Source organism: Chiloscyllium plagiosum, unplaced genomic scaffold (genome assembly GCF_037043375.1).
Source record: "Chiloscyllium plagiosum isolate Xiang-an unplaced genomic scaffold, Cpla_swu_hap1 HiC_scaffold_4, whole genome shotgun sequence".
NCBI classification, from domain to species: Eukaryota; Metazoa; Chordata; class Chondrichthyes; order Orectolobiformes; family Hemiscylliidae; genus Chiloscyllium; species Chiloscyllium plagiosum.
The window spans coordinates 13,812,859-13,827,253 of record NW_028270142.1 but is presented as its reverse complement, the minus strand read 5'-3'; positions in this window follow the sequence as shown (position 1 = coordinate 13,827,253).

Genomic DNA, 14,395 nt, shown 5'->3' with positions numbered 1-14,395 from the left:
AATAAATATTATAATTTGTTTGCATAAGTGCATTCTGGAAAGCAACATATACATTCTAAGAATGCAGGTTTTCAGTGAAGATGGACATATCACTCTGACAAAGACATCAAGTCGAAGACCAGGGTTCTTTTTGAAAAGAGGAAGACCTGCAACTATTAATAGCAGAAAAACAATTCAGATTTGGGAGAAAATTACTGCAGATGCTGGGACCTGTACTGGGAATCATGGTGGGTTAGGCAGCATCCATGGAGAGAGATCAAGCTAATGTTTCGAGTCTAGATGACTCTTCATCGAGCTCAAGCTCTGATGCAGAGTCATCTTGACTCGAAACATTAACTTGCTCTCTCTCCATGGATGCTGCCTGACCTGCTGTGATTCCAGCATGTTTTTATTCAGAACAATTCAGATGGTAAATTCAATGCGTTTAAAATCTTAAAATTATAACTACAGAAAAGTGAGTGCAGGAGGACATCATTGATCTTGTGAAAGTACAGAGGAGATTGAGAAGAATGTTATCAGGGCTTCAAAATTACAGTATGTGGAGAGATTGGATAGGTTGGATAGGTTAGTGCTAGAGAACACCATGGTGGCTCAGTGGTTAGCATTGCTGTCTCACAGCACTAGGGTCCCTGGTTCAATACCAGCCTTAGTGACTGTGTGGAGTTTGCACATTCTCCCCTTGTCTACAGGGGTTTCCTCCCACAGTCCAAAGATGTGCAGGGCAGGTGAATTGGCCATGCTAAATTGCCCGTTGTGTTAGGTGCATTAGTCAGAGGGAAATGGATCGGCGTGGGTTATTCTTTGGAGGGTCGGTGTGGACTTGTTGGGCCAAAGGGCCTGTTTCTATGCTGTAAGGAATCTAATCCAGAACAGGGACTGCTGAGAAGGTGACTCAATCAAAATGCTTAAAATACTGAGCGGCTTGAAAAAAGTGAGCAGGAAAGACCTGTTTCTCCTCGTGGAGAAGTCAATCAACAAGGAGTACACAGATTTAAGGTGATTGCTAGAAAGATTAGAGCAGACTTGATGAAAAACTTTTTCACCTAGGGATTGGCAAGTGCCTGGAATTCATTGCTGTTGAGGCAGGTACCCTCAACTCATGAAAACATGCAGGAGTAGCCGGAACAATACAGCATGCCGAATACACAATTGTTCTTGTTCGTGTTGAACTAATTATCATTGATATTAATTATTGAGTTATTAATTTTAATTGTTTGATTTCATAATTTATTACAATTACATTTTAAAAAATAACAATTTGGCAAAGTCAAAGGAATAATGTAGTTTTTTTTTCTGGAATCTCTATTGTCATGGCCATCAGTCAACAAGTTGGAGAGATTACAATATTTACAACAGCCTCGACAGCAAATGTACATTTTGTAATAAAGTTTATTTATTCAGCAGACTTTTTTTAAAAAGTGTATCTAGAAATTGCAGCAAATAAAACTTGTGTATGTTCAAAACTTCAGCAACTTTTCCTGTGAAAGTACATATATTTTTTCTCGAAAACAGCAGCTGTTGGGAGGACAGTTACATAACCCAAAGTATGTGTGTAGATTCAATCGTAGTCACTGGTAGGCAGTACAGTCTCCAGAAGTGATTGATGGAGGAATCACCCAATCATCTCCATTCTGGCAGTGAACAGAAGTGTCAGTATCTGCAGCCAAATTTCTCTGTGGATAGGTTAGATAGAAATAAACTACCTCCACTCATTTGGCAGTGCAGGTTGGGGGCATAGTTAAGAATTAGAGCCAAACCTTACACAAGTAAATGAAGAAGTGCTTCTCTACAAATAGGATGGTAGAGATTTGGAACTGTCTCCCACAAATGGCAATTGAGTCTGTCAGTCTTTTCTAAGCTGAAACATATACGCATGAAAAGGCTGGTCAAACAATACTGTGTTCTTGGTTTGAAGATAAAATTATCAACAGATAATGTACTGTAGGACCTAAGTATATTACATCTCTGTACTTTCACTGCTGCTTCAGATAGTCTAACAAGTCATGACACCTATATATCTCAACCTGTTGGAGTAGGTAATAATTGACAGTAATTTAAGATATGCCTCCTTAAAGGTGTATGTCACAGTGCCACAATAGACGCTATGTCTATTGTTAATTTTAAACCTGAGATTAATGGAAATTTGTTAACTACAGTTATTAAGGAATTTGGAGGCAAGGGTAGTTTAAGAAATTAGCTAACGTATCAACCACAATCTTACTAAATGTCACAACAGGCTCGAAAAACTAAATGGTCAATTTCTGCTAATATAGAGTGAGGAGCTGAGGCGCAATAGTGAAATGCTAGTGCCATCAGTGGCAGATCAGTGTAATTGCGGCACAGTATAATTACGGTATATAGGCAATTTCCATTAAAATGTGCAGACAAATTATAATATTCCCTGGATGTTCAAATGGTAATTTTACATGGAGAACTGACTTCTCAAGGCTTGGGTTGGCACAGACATGAAACCATAACATCTGATGCAAGGATGTCATAAATACCATGCTGTAGGGGGCTGTGACATGCAAAGACAGCAATAGAAAGCTGCAGCTTGAAACATTACTGTTTGCAGGCATTAGCCAAGATATGAAAATGTGTTGCTGGAAAAGCGCAGCAGGTCAGGCAGCATCCAGGGAACAGGAGAATCGACGTTTCGGGCATAAGCCCTTAGCCAAGATATCCCTTGTTGATTCTATTGTCTCTTTATTAGCATTTGCCACTCTACGGTCTTTTGGCACAATTCCCATTTTCAAAGGTTTCAACTGAATTGTTAAGGTCTCACTTATCTGAGTGCCAAATTCCTTTGCCTTGCTGGGATGCATACTATTTGAATCTTGATTCAGAGATGCCGGTGTTGGACTGGGGTGTACAAAGTTAAAAATCACACAATACCAGGTTATAGTCCAACAGGTTTAATTGGAAGCACATTAGCTTTTGGAGTGACGCTCCTTCATCAGGTGATCAGATAATCACCTGATGAAGGAGCGTCGCTCCGAAAGCTAGTGTGCTTCCAATTAAACTTGTTGGACTATAACCTGGTGTTGTGTGATTTTTAACTTTATATTTGAATCTTGTGGTGTTTCCATTGTATTCCACACTTTACTTTTAATTCACTTTCTTTTGAATTTTTATCTCCAGCACAAATTATTGCATGAGTAACCCTAGTCTTACTTTCCTGAAAGACTAATGGAAAATATTCAGTCAGTATCTTTCCATTTCTTCCTCCTGAATAAAGATCCTCAACTTCAGTTTTAGGTAGCCATGATGTGGAGGTGCTGGTGTTGGACTGGGATGGACAAAGTCAGATGTCACAGAAGTCACCTGACCTCACCTGACAAAGGAGCAGCACTCTGAAAGCCTGTGATTTCAAATAAACCTGTTGAACGATAACCTGGTGTGGTGTGACTACTGACTCAATTGTAAGTGATTCTACACTATCTCTGTTGTGAATTTCCTAAATGTTATCAGAAATCTTATTCTACATTAGGTCGCCCCTATTCTAACCTCTCAATAACACATATCTGGAAATGATCTGCTGCATATTTGCACGTTATGGTTCAGCACATTACTGAACAATCGAAATATGTTCATGCCTGTTTGAGAAATTTTAGCTTTTTGAGAAAATTTAGAAATTTTACAGAACAGATATGAAAGACTGCAGAGGCTGACTGATTTTTGTAAAGTGCAGTTAAGTATTTTGGGGCAATTTCAAAATCAATTCCCTGGTCATGTTAATAAAACATGTGTTTACAGTTCTCTAAGGGTGAATGAGGAATAGAAGTGAATCATGAGCACTTAAAGAAAGAAATGATACTATAGAGAATTTCGTAGAAGGTTCAATTGGCTGGATAGCTGTAGTGCATTGTCATCTATTCCTTTCCAACCAGCTGGTGTACGTATGTAGGGTTGTGGCTAGTAGTTCGAAGCAATCCACGTCAATACTCAGGGTTCAAACTATGTTGATATAGTTCACTTCTGGGATTCACCTTGATCTCCCTTTGAAGTAAATAAATCAGCTGTTAAATAATTGTACTAGTGACCTATGTTTCCTTCTTTGTCCACACCTGCACACACTCTCACTTCCCTGCTTAACTGAGATACTGGTACTTCTAATGAACTTTAAATGTTACAAAATCCTTTGATAGCCCTGCTGCCTCTATGAGATTCCTAATTGTTTTTTTATGTTATATGTGACCTCCCATCGATAAATATATATGTTAGGTGTCCCCACCGTGGGCAGCACGGTGGCACAGTGGCACAGTGGTTAGCACTGCTGCCTCACAGCGCCATGAGACCCGGGTTCAATTCCCGACTCAGGCGACTGACTGTGTGGAGTTTGCACATTCTCTCCGTGTCTGCGTGGGTTTCCTCCGGGTGCTCCGGTTTCCTCCCACAGTCCAAAGATGTGCAGGTCAGGTGAATTGGCCATGCTAAATTGCCAGTAGTGTTAGGTAAGGGGTAAATGTCGGGGTATGGGTGGGTTTCGCTTCGGCGGGTCGGTGTGGACTTGTTGGGCCGAAGGGCCTGTTTCCACACTGTAAGTAATCTAATCTAATCTTAAAAAAAAAAGGGGCAGAACAGTGGCTCAAAGGTTAGCACTGCTGCCTCACAGCACCAAGGACCCAAGTTCCAGTCCAGCCTCGGGCAACTGTGTGGAGTTCGCATGTTCTCCCCATGTCTGCATAGGTTTCCTCCAGGTGTTCCGGTTTCCTCCCACAGGTTAGGTCGATCGGCTATGCTAAATTGCCTATGATGTGCAGGATTGGTAGATTGGTCAAGGGATAGGGTAGAGGGATGAAGCTAGGTGTGATGCTCTTTGGAGAGTTGGCGTGGACTCAATGGCCTGCATCCCCACTGTAGGGATTTTACAGTGAAAATGTTTTCTTTAGGATCTGGATTACCTCAAACATTTGTTTCAAAGTCCATTTAACAATATCCAAAATTACAATAAATTCTCTCTTCTTTTGGGAGGAACGAAAGTCCACAAATCCATAAACTTTTGTTACAACACGAGGTAAACCCTCCTGCTTAATTTAAACCAGAGACACAGAAAAGATTAATCCCGTGCAGTAATCTGTAAAAATTCAAGAAGCCAAGAACTAATTAGTGGGCGGCACAGTAGCACAGTGGTTAGCACTGCTGCCTCACAGCGCCAGAGACCTGGGTTCAATTCCCGCCTCAGGTGACTGACTGTGTGGAGTTTGCACATTCTCCCAGTGTCTGCGTGGGTTTCCTCCGGGTGCTCCAGTTTCCTCCCACAGTCCAAAGATGTGCAGGTCAGGTGAATTGGCCATGCTAAATTACCCGTAGTGTTAGGTAAGGGGTAAATGTAGGGGTATGGGTGGATTGCGCTTCAGCGGGGCGGTGTGGACTTGGTGGGCCAAAGGGCCTGTTTCCACACTAAATAAATTAAAATAAAAATAATTAAAATAAAAATAACAACTTTATTTCTTAAAAGTATAACAGAGAATAATTAACTAACAACTATTTACAACTCCTTCCACTAACCTATCTTTTATCTTCCCCTTCTATAATACTAGTCCGATAAAACCTCCTGATAAAGATTTACTGAAAAATTCAAATTTCAAAACCAGCCAGCTGTCGAATCTTCTCTTTACAGATTTGCTCTCCAAGTCAGTGTCGATGTTTTCTTTGTGCAAACTCCTTCACTCAACAGGTACCTCTCAGAGAGTTCTGACTAGCAGCCTACATCTGTTGGTCTTGTGGCAGTTCTCTCCCAACTGCTCAGATTTTCTGGTCTTATACCAGCAAAGCATCGGATTATGTCATAGGCTTTTAAGCTTGTCAATATTCTAAATTCAAACTTGATTAGAGTTTTGTACTTTTCAGGGAATAATTTAAACTGATTGGCCTAATTTGAATCTGTTTTTGTCTCCAGACAACCAGCTACCCTAACTGCTGGACCACATACTACATTGTATCTTGTTGAGAAAACTTGGTGCTGACAGGTAGTTCTGCTAGCAGTACACTCACATCTTCATAACGTTTTGCAGAAGGTTTTTAAAACTAAGAGCAATCCAATCCAACTCAGGGTTAAAGATAATTACTCTAAACATTTCAAATTAACTATGCTTCCCTTTTAACCTAGACATTAAAGACACCCATTCAAACACTCAAGCATCATGCACACTAAGATACATTCACATACATCCTTACAGAAAAGAATAGCATGTGCATTTAAAAGGTAGTAAAACAGGAAGAAATCAGTTTTCTTTCCCAACTTACACTAATTTAATAGAACTTCACTAAGGGACACTTTGCAAACCTTAATGTTAACTATTCATCGTCTTCTGACCATGAATACCAAATACAACAAGTTTGCTACTGAAAACAGAAACATTCTTGACCACAGCAATGTTTGCAAAGCAATTTATAATATGCATACCCAGATTCCAGACAGGGTTGGTTTGTTATTAACTGGTCTAGTCTTGTTGCTTTTTTTCCCTCCATTAATGGGACATGGGCATTGCAGGCTGGCCAGCATTTCTTGCTTATCACTGGTTGCTCTTGAGGTGGTGGTGGCGAGCAGCCTTCTTGCGCTGCTGCAGTCCATGTGCTGTAGATTGATCCATAATATCCTTAGGGAGGGAATGGTGATATATTTCCAAATGAGGGTGGTGAGTGGCTTGGCGGTGAACTTGCAAGAAATGGTGCTCTTCTTGAGAGAAGTGGTCATGGGTTTGTGAAGTGCTAAGGACCTTTGGTGAATTTCAGCAATGCATCATGTAATTAGTGGAGGGAATGGATGCTTGTGGATGTGGTCTTAATCAAATGGGCTGTTTTGTGCTGGATGGCTATAGAGTCATAGAGATGCACAGCATGGAAACAGACCCTTCGGTCCAACCCATCCATTCCTGATGAAGACCTCATGCTCGAAATGTCAACTCTCCTGCTCCTTGGATGCTGCCTGACCAGCTGTGCTTTTCCAGCACATGTTTCAACTCTGACCTCCAGTATCTGCAGTCCTCAACTTTCTTCTCTGTAAGCTAGACAGGTTACATTTTTTTTAAAGAACTGGATCTGATTTCCTTGTAAGGAGATTTGCTAGTGCTCATAAAGTTGGTTTAAGCAAGCTTGTCAAGTGGATGGGAACCCAAGTAGCTACCTAAATCGAAAGAAAGTAAAGTTGGTAATGGAGTAGGAAGCTGCTAGGGGGAAACAGGAGAAACAAAGCCAAATACTGTATTGAGTATGCTTCAGATGCAGAATGACATCAAGAATACAAAGTGCATCCTACCTAAATGTATGCATTGGCAAAAAAGATGGTCTGAGGGCATAAATAGAGATAAATGGTTATGATACATTTACAGGAAAATGGTTTCATGGTGACCAGGAGTAGGAACTCAATATTATCATCTACCCAGCAATGTGGAATAATGCTCAGACATATCCTCCACAAAAAGCAGGACATTCCAATGTTGCCAATTACCACTCCAACATTCTACTCAGTACAGTGATGGAAAGTTTCATCAACAATGCTATCCAACAGCATTTGCCTCGCAATAACCTGCTCACTGACCCCAAGTTTGGGTTTTACCGTGAGCATGCAGCTCCTGCCATTATATTGGTTCAAACATGAAGAGCTGAACTCAAGAGATGAGGTGAGAGTAACTCTCCTTGACATCAAGGCCACATTTGACTGACTGTAGCATAAACAGCATGGGCAAAACTGGAGTCAACTGGAATCAGGGGTAAAACTCCTGTGGATTGGAATCATTCCTGGCACAAAGGAAGGTGTTTGTGGTTTTTTGAGGTTAGTCAACTCAGCTCATCGCAGCAAGAGTTCAAGATAGCGCCCTAGGCCCAACCATCTTCAGCTGCTTCATCAAAGACCTTCCCTCCAATTTCAGAAGCGGAAATGCTTCCTGATAACTGCACAATGATCAGCATCAATCATGACTCTTCAGATACTGAAGTTATCAATATTCAATAGCAACAAGATCTGCACAATATCCAGGTTGGGAATCGAATGTGCCAAGTACCATTCATACCACACAAATGGCAAAGACCATCTTTCTGAGATTCTAATCATTACCTCATTGACATTCATTGCCATCTGTGAGGCGAAGGGAGGGGAGGGGATTCAGAACTCTGCTTGGGCGGAAGAAACTTAGGTTAGAAACAATGTTCAATTTAAATAAGGGTAATTACAAAAATTTCAGGATATAGCTGGCTGGTGTGGACTGGAAAAGGAGTTCAGCAGCAGAGATGGTTGAGCATCAATAGCAGACTGACTTGGAACAAAGACATATTCCAGTGAGGATTCAAGGAAGGGGATGGGCCAATCATTTCTCATCGGTTTTCACTCAGGAAAAGGAGACTATTGTAGAGGAGAAGAAAGAGATACGAGACATTAGATAGAAAGGATTGAGGTTAGTTACGAAGACGTGTTATCAATTCTAGAAGGAGTGAAAGTAGACAAGTCCCCTGGGCCGGATGGGATTTATCCAAGGATTCTCTGGGAAGCTAGAGAGGAAATAGCAGAGCCTTTGGCTTTGATATTTGAGTCGTCATTGTCTACAGGTTTAGTACCAGTGGACTGCAGGATTGCAAATATTGTGCCCTTGTTCAAAAAGGTAATCATAGATCAGTGAGCCTTACTTCTGTTGTAGGAAAGGATTATAAGAGATAAGATTTATAATCGTTTAGCAAGCAACAACTTGATTTCAGATTGTCAACATGGTTTCATCAAGGGCAGCTCATGTCTCACAAACCTCATTGAGTTTTTTGAGAAGATGACCAAGCATGTAGATGAGGGTAGGGCAGTTGACATGGTATACATGGACTTCAGTAAAGCCTTTGATAAGGTTCCACATGGTAGGTTGTTTGAGAAAATACAGAGACATGGGATTGAGGGTGATTTAGCAGTTTGGATTAGAAACTGGCTTTCTGAATGAAGGCAGCCAGCGGTGGTTGATGGAAAATATTCAGCCTGGAGTCCAGTTACTAGTGGTGCGCCACAGGGATGTGTTTTGGGACCACTGCTGTTTGACATTTTGATAAATGAGGAGAAAGTGAGGACTGCAGATGCTGGAGATCTGAGCTGAAAAATGTGTTGCTGGAAAAGCGCAGCAGGTCAGGCAGCATCCAAGGAGCAGGAGAATCAACGGTTCGGGCATAGGCCCTTCTTCAGGAATGAGAAAGGTATGCCAAGCAGGCTAAAACAAAAGGTAGGGAGTAGGGACTTGGAAGAGGGGTGTTGGGAATGCGATAGGTGGAAGGAGGTTGAATGCGATAAGTGGAAGGAGGTTAAGGTGAGGGTGATAGGCCAGAGAGGGGGTGGGGGCGGAGAGGTCAGGAAGCAGGTCAAGAAGGCAGTGCTGAGTCCGAGGTTTGGGACTGAGATAAGGTGGGGGGAGGGGAAATGAGGAAGCTGGAGAAATCTGCATTCATCCCTTGTGGTTAGAGGGTTCCTAGGCGGAAGATGAGGCGCTCTTCCTCGAGGCGTCATGTTGCCATGGTCTGGCGATGAAGGAGGCCAAGGACCTGCATGTCCTTGGCGGAGTGGGAGGGGGAGTTAAAGTGTTCAGCCATGGGGCGGTTGGGTTGATTGGTGCGGGTGTCCCAGAGGTGTTCTCTGAAACGTTCTGCAAGTAGGTGGCCTGTCATTTCCGCCACCTCCAAACGGACCCCACCACCCAGGGATATATTTCCCTCCCCTCCCCTATCAGCGTTTTGGAAAGACCACTCCCTCCGCGACTCCCTCGTCAGGTCCACACCCCCCACCAACCCAACCTCCACTCCAGGCACCTTCCCCTGCAACCGCAAGAAATGCAAAACTTGCGCCCACCTCCCCCCTCACTTCCCTCCAAGGGATCCTTCCATATCCGTCACAAATTCACCTGCACCTCCACACACATCATTTGGTGCACCCGACGTGGCCTCCTCTACATTGAGGAGACAGGCCGTCTATTTGCGGAACGTTTCAGAGAACACCTCTGGGACACCCGCACCAACCAACCCAACCGCCCCGTGACTGAACACTTTAACTCCCCCTCCGCCAAGGACATGCAGGTCCTTGGTCTCCTTCATCGCCAGACCATAGCAACACGACGCCTGGAGGAAGAGCTCATTATTATAAATGACTTCAATGCAGGCACAGGTGGATGGATTAGTAAATTTGCAGATGACACTAAAGTCAGTGGAGTAGTGGAAGGTTTGGGAGAATGTTACAGGTTGCAGGGGAAACTTGATAAACTGCAGAATTGAGCTGAGAGGTGGCAAATGGAGTTCAATGCAACTAAATGTGAGGTGATTCACTTTGGGAAGAATAACAAGGAGGCAGAGTACTGGGTCAATGGAAAGATTCTTGGTAGTGTGGATGTGCAGAGGGATCCTAGAGTCCATGTGCATAGATCCCTGAAAGTTGCTAACCAGGTTGATAGTGCTGTTCAGAAGGCACACGGTGTGTTAGGTTTCATTTGTAAAGGTATTGAGTTCCGGAGCCGCAATATCATGCTGCAACTACACAAAACGCTAGTGCGGCCGCACTTGGAATATTGTGTTCAGTTCTGATCGCCATATTTCAGGAAGGCTGTGGAAGCATTGGAAAAGGTGCAGAGGAGATTTACCAGGATACACCTGGTCTGGAGGGAAGGCCTTGAGAAAAGGCAGGGACACTTGGGTCTGTTCTCATTGGAAAGGCAGCTAAGAGGGGATTTGATAAAGACATACAAGATGATCAGAGGATTAAATAGGGTAGACATTGAAAGTCTTTTTCCTAGGATGACGACATCAGCTTGTAGGAGGGGGCATAACTACAAATTGAGGGGTGATAGATTTAAGTCAGATGTCAGAGGCAGGTTCTTTACTCAGAGTGGTTAAGGTGTGGAATGCCCTACCTGCCAAAGTAGTTAACTCAGTCACATTAGGGAGATTTAAACAATCCTTGGATAATCAGATGGATGATGGTGGGATAGTGTATGGGGACAAGCCGAGAATAGTTCACAGGTCGGCACAACATTGAGGGCCAATGTTCGGCGCTGTTTGTTCTATGGATAACCACAAAATTAAGAATGGCATCAGATTAAATCAAAAATAAACAAACAGAGTCATAGAGATGTACAGCACATAAACAGACCCTTCGGTCCAACCCGTCCATGCCAACCAAATATCCCAATCTAGTCCCACCTGCCAGCACCCGGCCCATATCCCTCCAAACCCTTCCTTTTCATATACCCATCCAAATGCCTTTTAAATGTTGCAATTGTACCAGCCTCCACCACATCCTCGGGCAGCTCATTCCATACACGTACCAACCTCTGCATGAAAAAGTTGCACCCAGGTCTCTTATATCTTTCCCCTCTCACCTTAAACCTATGCCCTCTAGCATTTCTCGCCCGTATATGTTCAAAGTTTGGGAGAATATTTGTAGCTAGGGTGCTCTTTAGTTATGGTTCTGTTCGACGAGCTGGGTATTTGAGTTGCAGATGTTTCGCCCCGTCTAGGTGACATCCTCAGTGCTTGGGAGCCTCCTGTGAAGCGCTTCTGTGATGTTTCGTCCGGCATTTATAGTGATTTGTACTTGCCGCTTCCAGTTGTCAGTTCCAGCTGGCCGGTATATTGGGTCCAGGTCGATGTGCTTACTGATTGAATCTGTACAAAATCCCATGCAAGGTCTGCACAAAACACTACATAGGACAAACAGGAAGACAGCCAACGGTCCGCATCCATGAACACCAACTAGCCACGAAACGACATGACCAGCTATTCTTAGTAGCCACACACTCAGATGACAAGCAACATGAGTTCGACTGGGACAACACTACTATTATAGGACAAGCCAAACAGAGAACAGCCAGGGAATTCCTAGAGGCATGACACTCATCCACAGATTCAATCAATAAGCACATCGACCTGGACCCAATATACCAGCCACTGCAGCGGACAGCTGGAACTGACAACCGGAAGCGGCAGATACAAATCACTCTAAATGCCGGAGGAAACATCACAGAAGCGCTTCACAGGAGGCTCCCAAGCACTGAGGATGTCACCTAGACAGGGGACGAAACGTCTGCAACACAAATTCCCAGCTCAGCGAACAGAACCACAACTATGCCCTCTAGTTCTGGACTCCCCCACCCCAGGGAAAAGCCTTTGCCTATTTATCCTCCTATCCATGCCCCTCATAATTTTGTAAATCTCTATAAGGTTACCCCTCAGCCTCCGACGCTCCAGGGAAAACAGCCCCAGCCTGTTCAGCCTCTCCCTGTAGCTCAGATCCTCCAACCCTGGCAACATCCTTGTAAATCTTTTCTGAACCCTTTCAAGTTTCACAACATCTTTCCGATAGGAAGGAGACCAGAATTGCAACAGTGGCCTAACCAATGTCCTGTACAGCCACAACATGACCTCCCAGCTCCTGTACTCAATACTCTGACCAATGAAGGAAAGCATACCAAACGCCTTCTTCACTATCCTATCTACCTGCGACTCCACTTTCAAGGAGCTATGAACCTGCACTCCAAGGTCTCTTTGTTCAGCAACACTCCCTAGCACCTTAACATTAAGTGTACAAGTCCTGCTAAGATTTGGTTTCTCAAAATGCAGCACCTTGCATTTATCCAAATTAAATTCCATCTGCCACTTCTCAGCCCATTGGCCCATCTGATCAAGATCCTGTTGTAATCGGAGGTAACTTTCTTCACTGTCCACTACACCTCCAATTTTGGTGTCATCTGCAAAACTTACTAACTATACCTCTTATACTCACATCCAAATCATTTATATAAAATGACGAAAAAGTAGTGGTGGACCCAGCACCGATCCTTGTGGCATTCCACTGGTCAGAGGCCTCCAGTCTGAAAAACAACCCTCCACCACCACCTTCTGCTTTTGAGCTAGTTTGTATCCAAATGGCTAGTTCTCCGTGTATTCCGTGAGATCCTACCTTGCTAACCAATCTCCCATGGGCAACCTTGTCGAACTCCTTACCGAAGTACATATAGATCACAAATACTGCTCTGCCCTCAATCTTATTTGTTACTTCTTTAAAAAACTCAATCAAGTTTGAGAGACGATTTCCCACGCACAAAGCCATGTTGACTGTCCCGCATCAGTCCTTGCCTTTCCAAATACATGTAAATCCTGTCCCTCAGGATTCCCTCCAACAACTTGCCCACCACCAACATCAGGCTCACCGGTCTATAGTTCCCTGGCCTGTCCTAACCACCCTTCTTAAACAGTGGCACCACATTAGACAACCTCCAGTCTTCCGGCACCTCACCTGCAACTATCAATGATACAAATATCTCAGCAAGAGGCCCCGCAATCACTTCCTTAGCTTCCCACAGCGTTCTCGGGTACACCTGATCAGGTCCTGGGGAAACTCAAAACATATAAATAGAAAGCAGGCCAGTGTAGGCTCACCGAAGAGGTTATCGAGCATGGTGATGTCTGAAAACGAACCTTCCAGCTCAGCGAGCAAACCTACATCCAGAACCTCAACTTGAGCTACAAATCTTCTCAAAACTCACTAGGGATAGGGGATGCACTGGTAGTAACCTTCTGGGAATGCATCAAAGGTTAACCAGACTGGTTCCCAGGATGACATTCTGTGAAGGCCAATTGGCCAAACTGGGCCTGTATCCACTGAAGTGGTAGAATAAGAAGTGATCGCATTGAAAATTATAGGATACTTCAACAGGATAGACATAGGTAAACAGAACCACGGACATAATTCAGAATTAGGGGGATACCATTTAAGGCCAAGATGCTTTCAAGAGTCATAGACATGTACAGCACAGAAACAGACCCTTTGGTACAACTCATCCATGTCAACCAGATGTCCTAATCTGATCCAGTCCCATTTGCCACCACTTGGCCCATCTCCCTCTAAACCCTTCCTATTCATAGATCCATCCAGATGCCTTTTAAATGCTGTAATTGTACCAGCCTCCACCACTTCCTTTGACAGCTCATTCCATACATGCACCACGCTCTGCGTGAAAAGGTTGACCCATCGGTCCCACTTAACATTTTTCCCTCTCATCCCAAACCTATGCCCTCTAGTCTGGCCTCCCCCACCCCAAGAAAAAGGCCTTGTCTATTTATCCTACCCACGCCCCTCATGATATTATAAGCCTCTATAAAGGTCAACCCTCAGTGTCCGACACTCCGGGGAAAACAGCCCCAGCCTATTCAGCCTCTCCCAACAGTTCAAATCCTCCAACCCTGGCAATGTCCTTGTAATTTTTTTCTGAACCAAACATCCTTCCCATAGTAAGGAGACCAGAACTGCATGCAAATTTCGAAATGTGGCCTAACCAATGTCCTGTACAGCTGCAACATGACCTCCAACTCCTATACTTAATACTTACATTTGTGGTAGTAAATTTTTAGAATTCTTTATCCAGAAGGGCTATGGAAACTA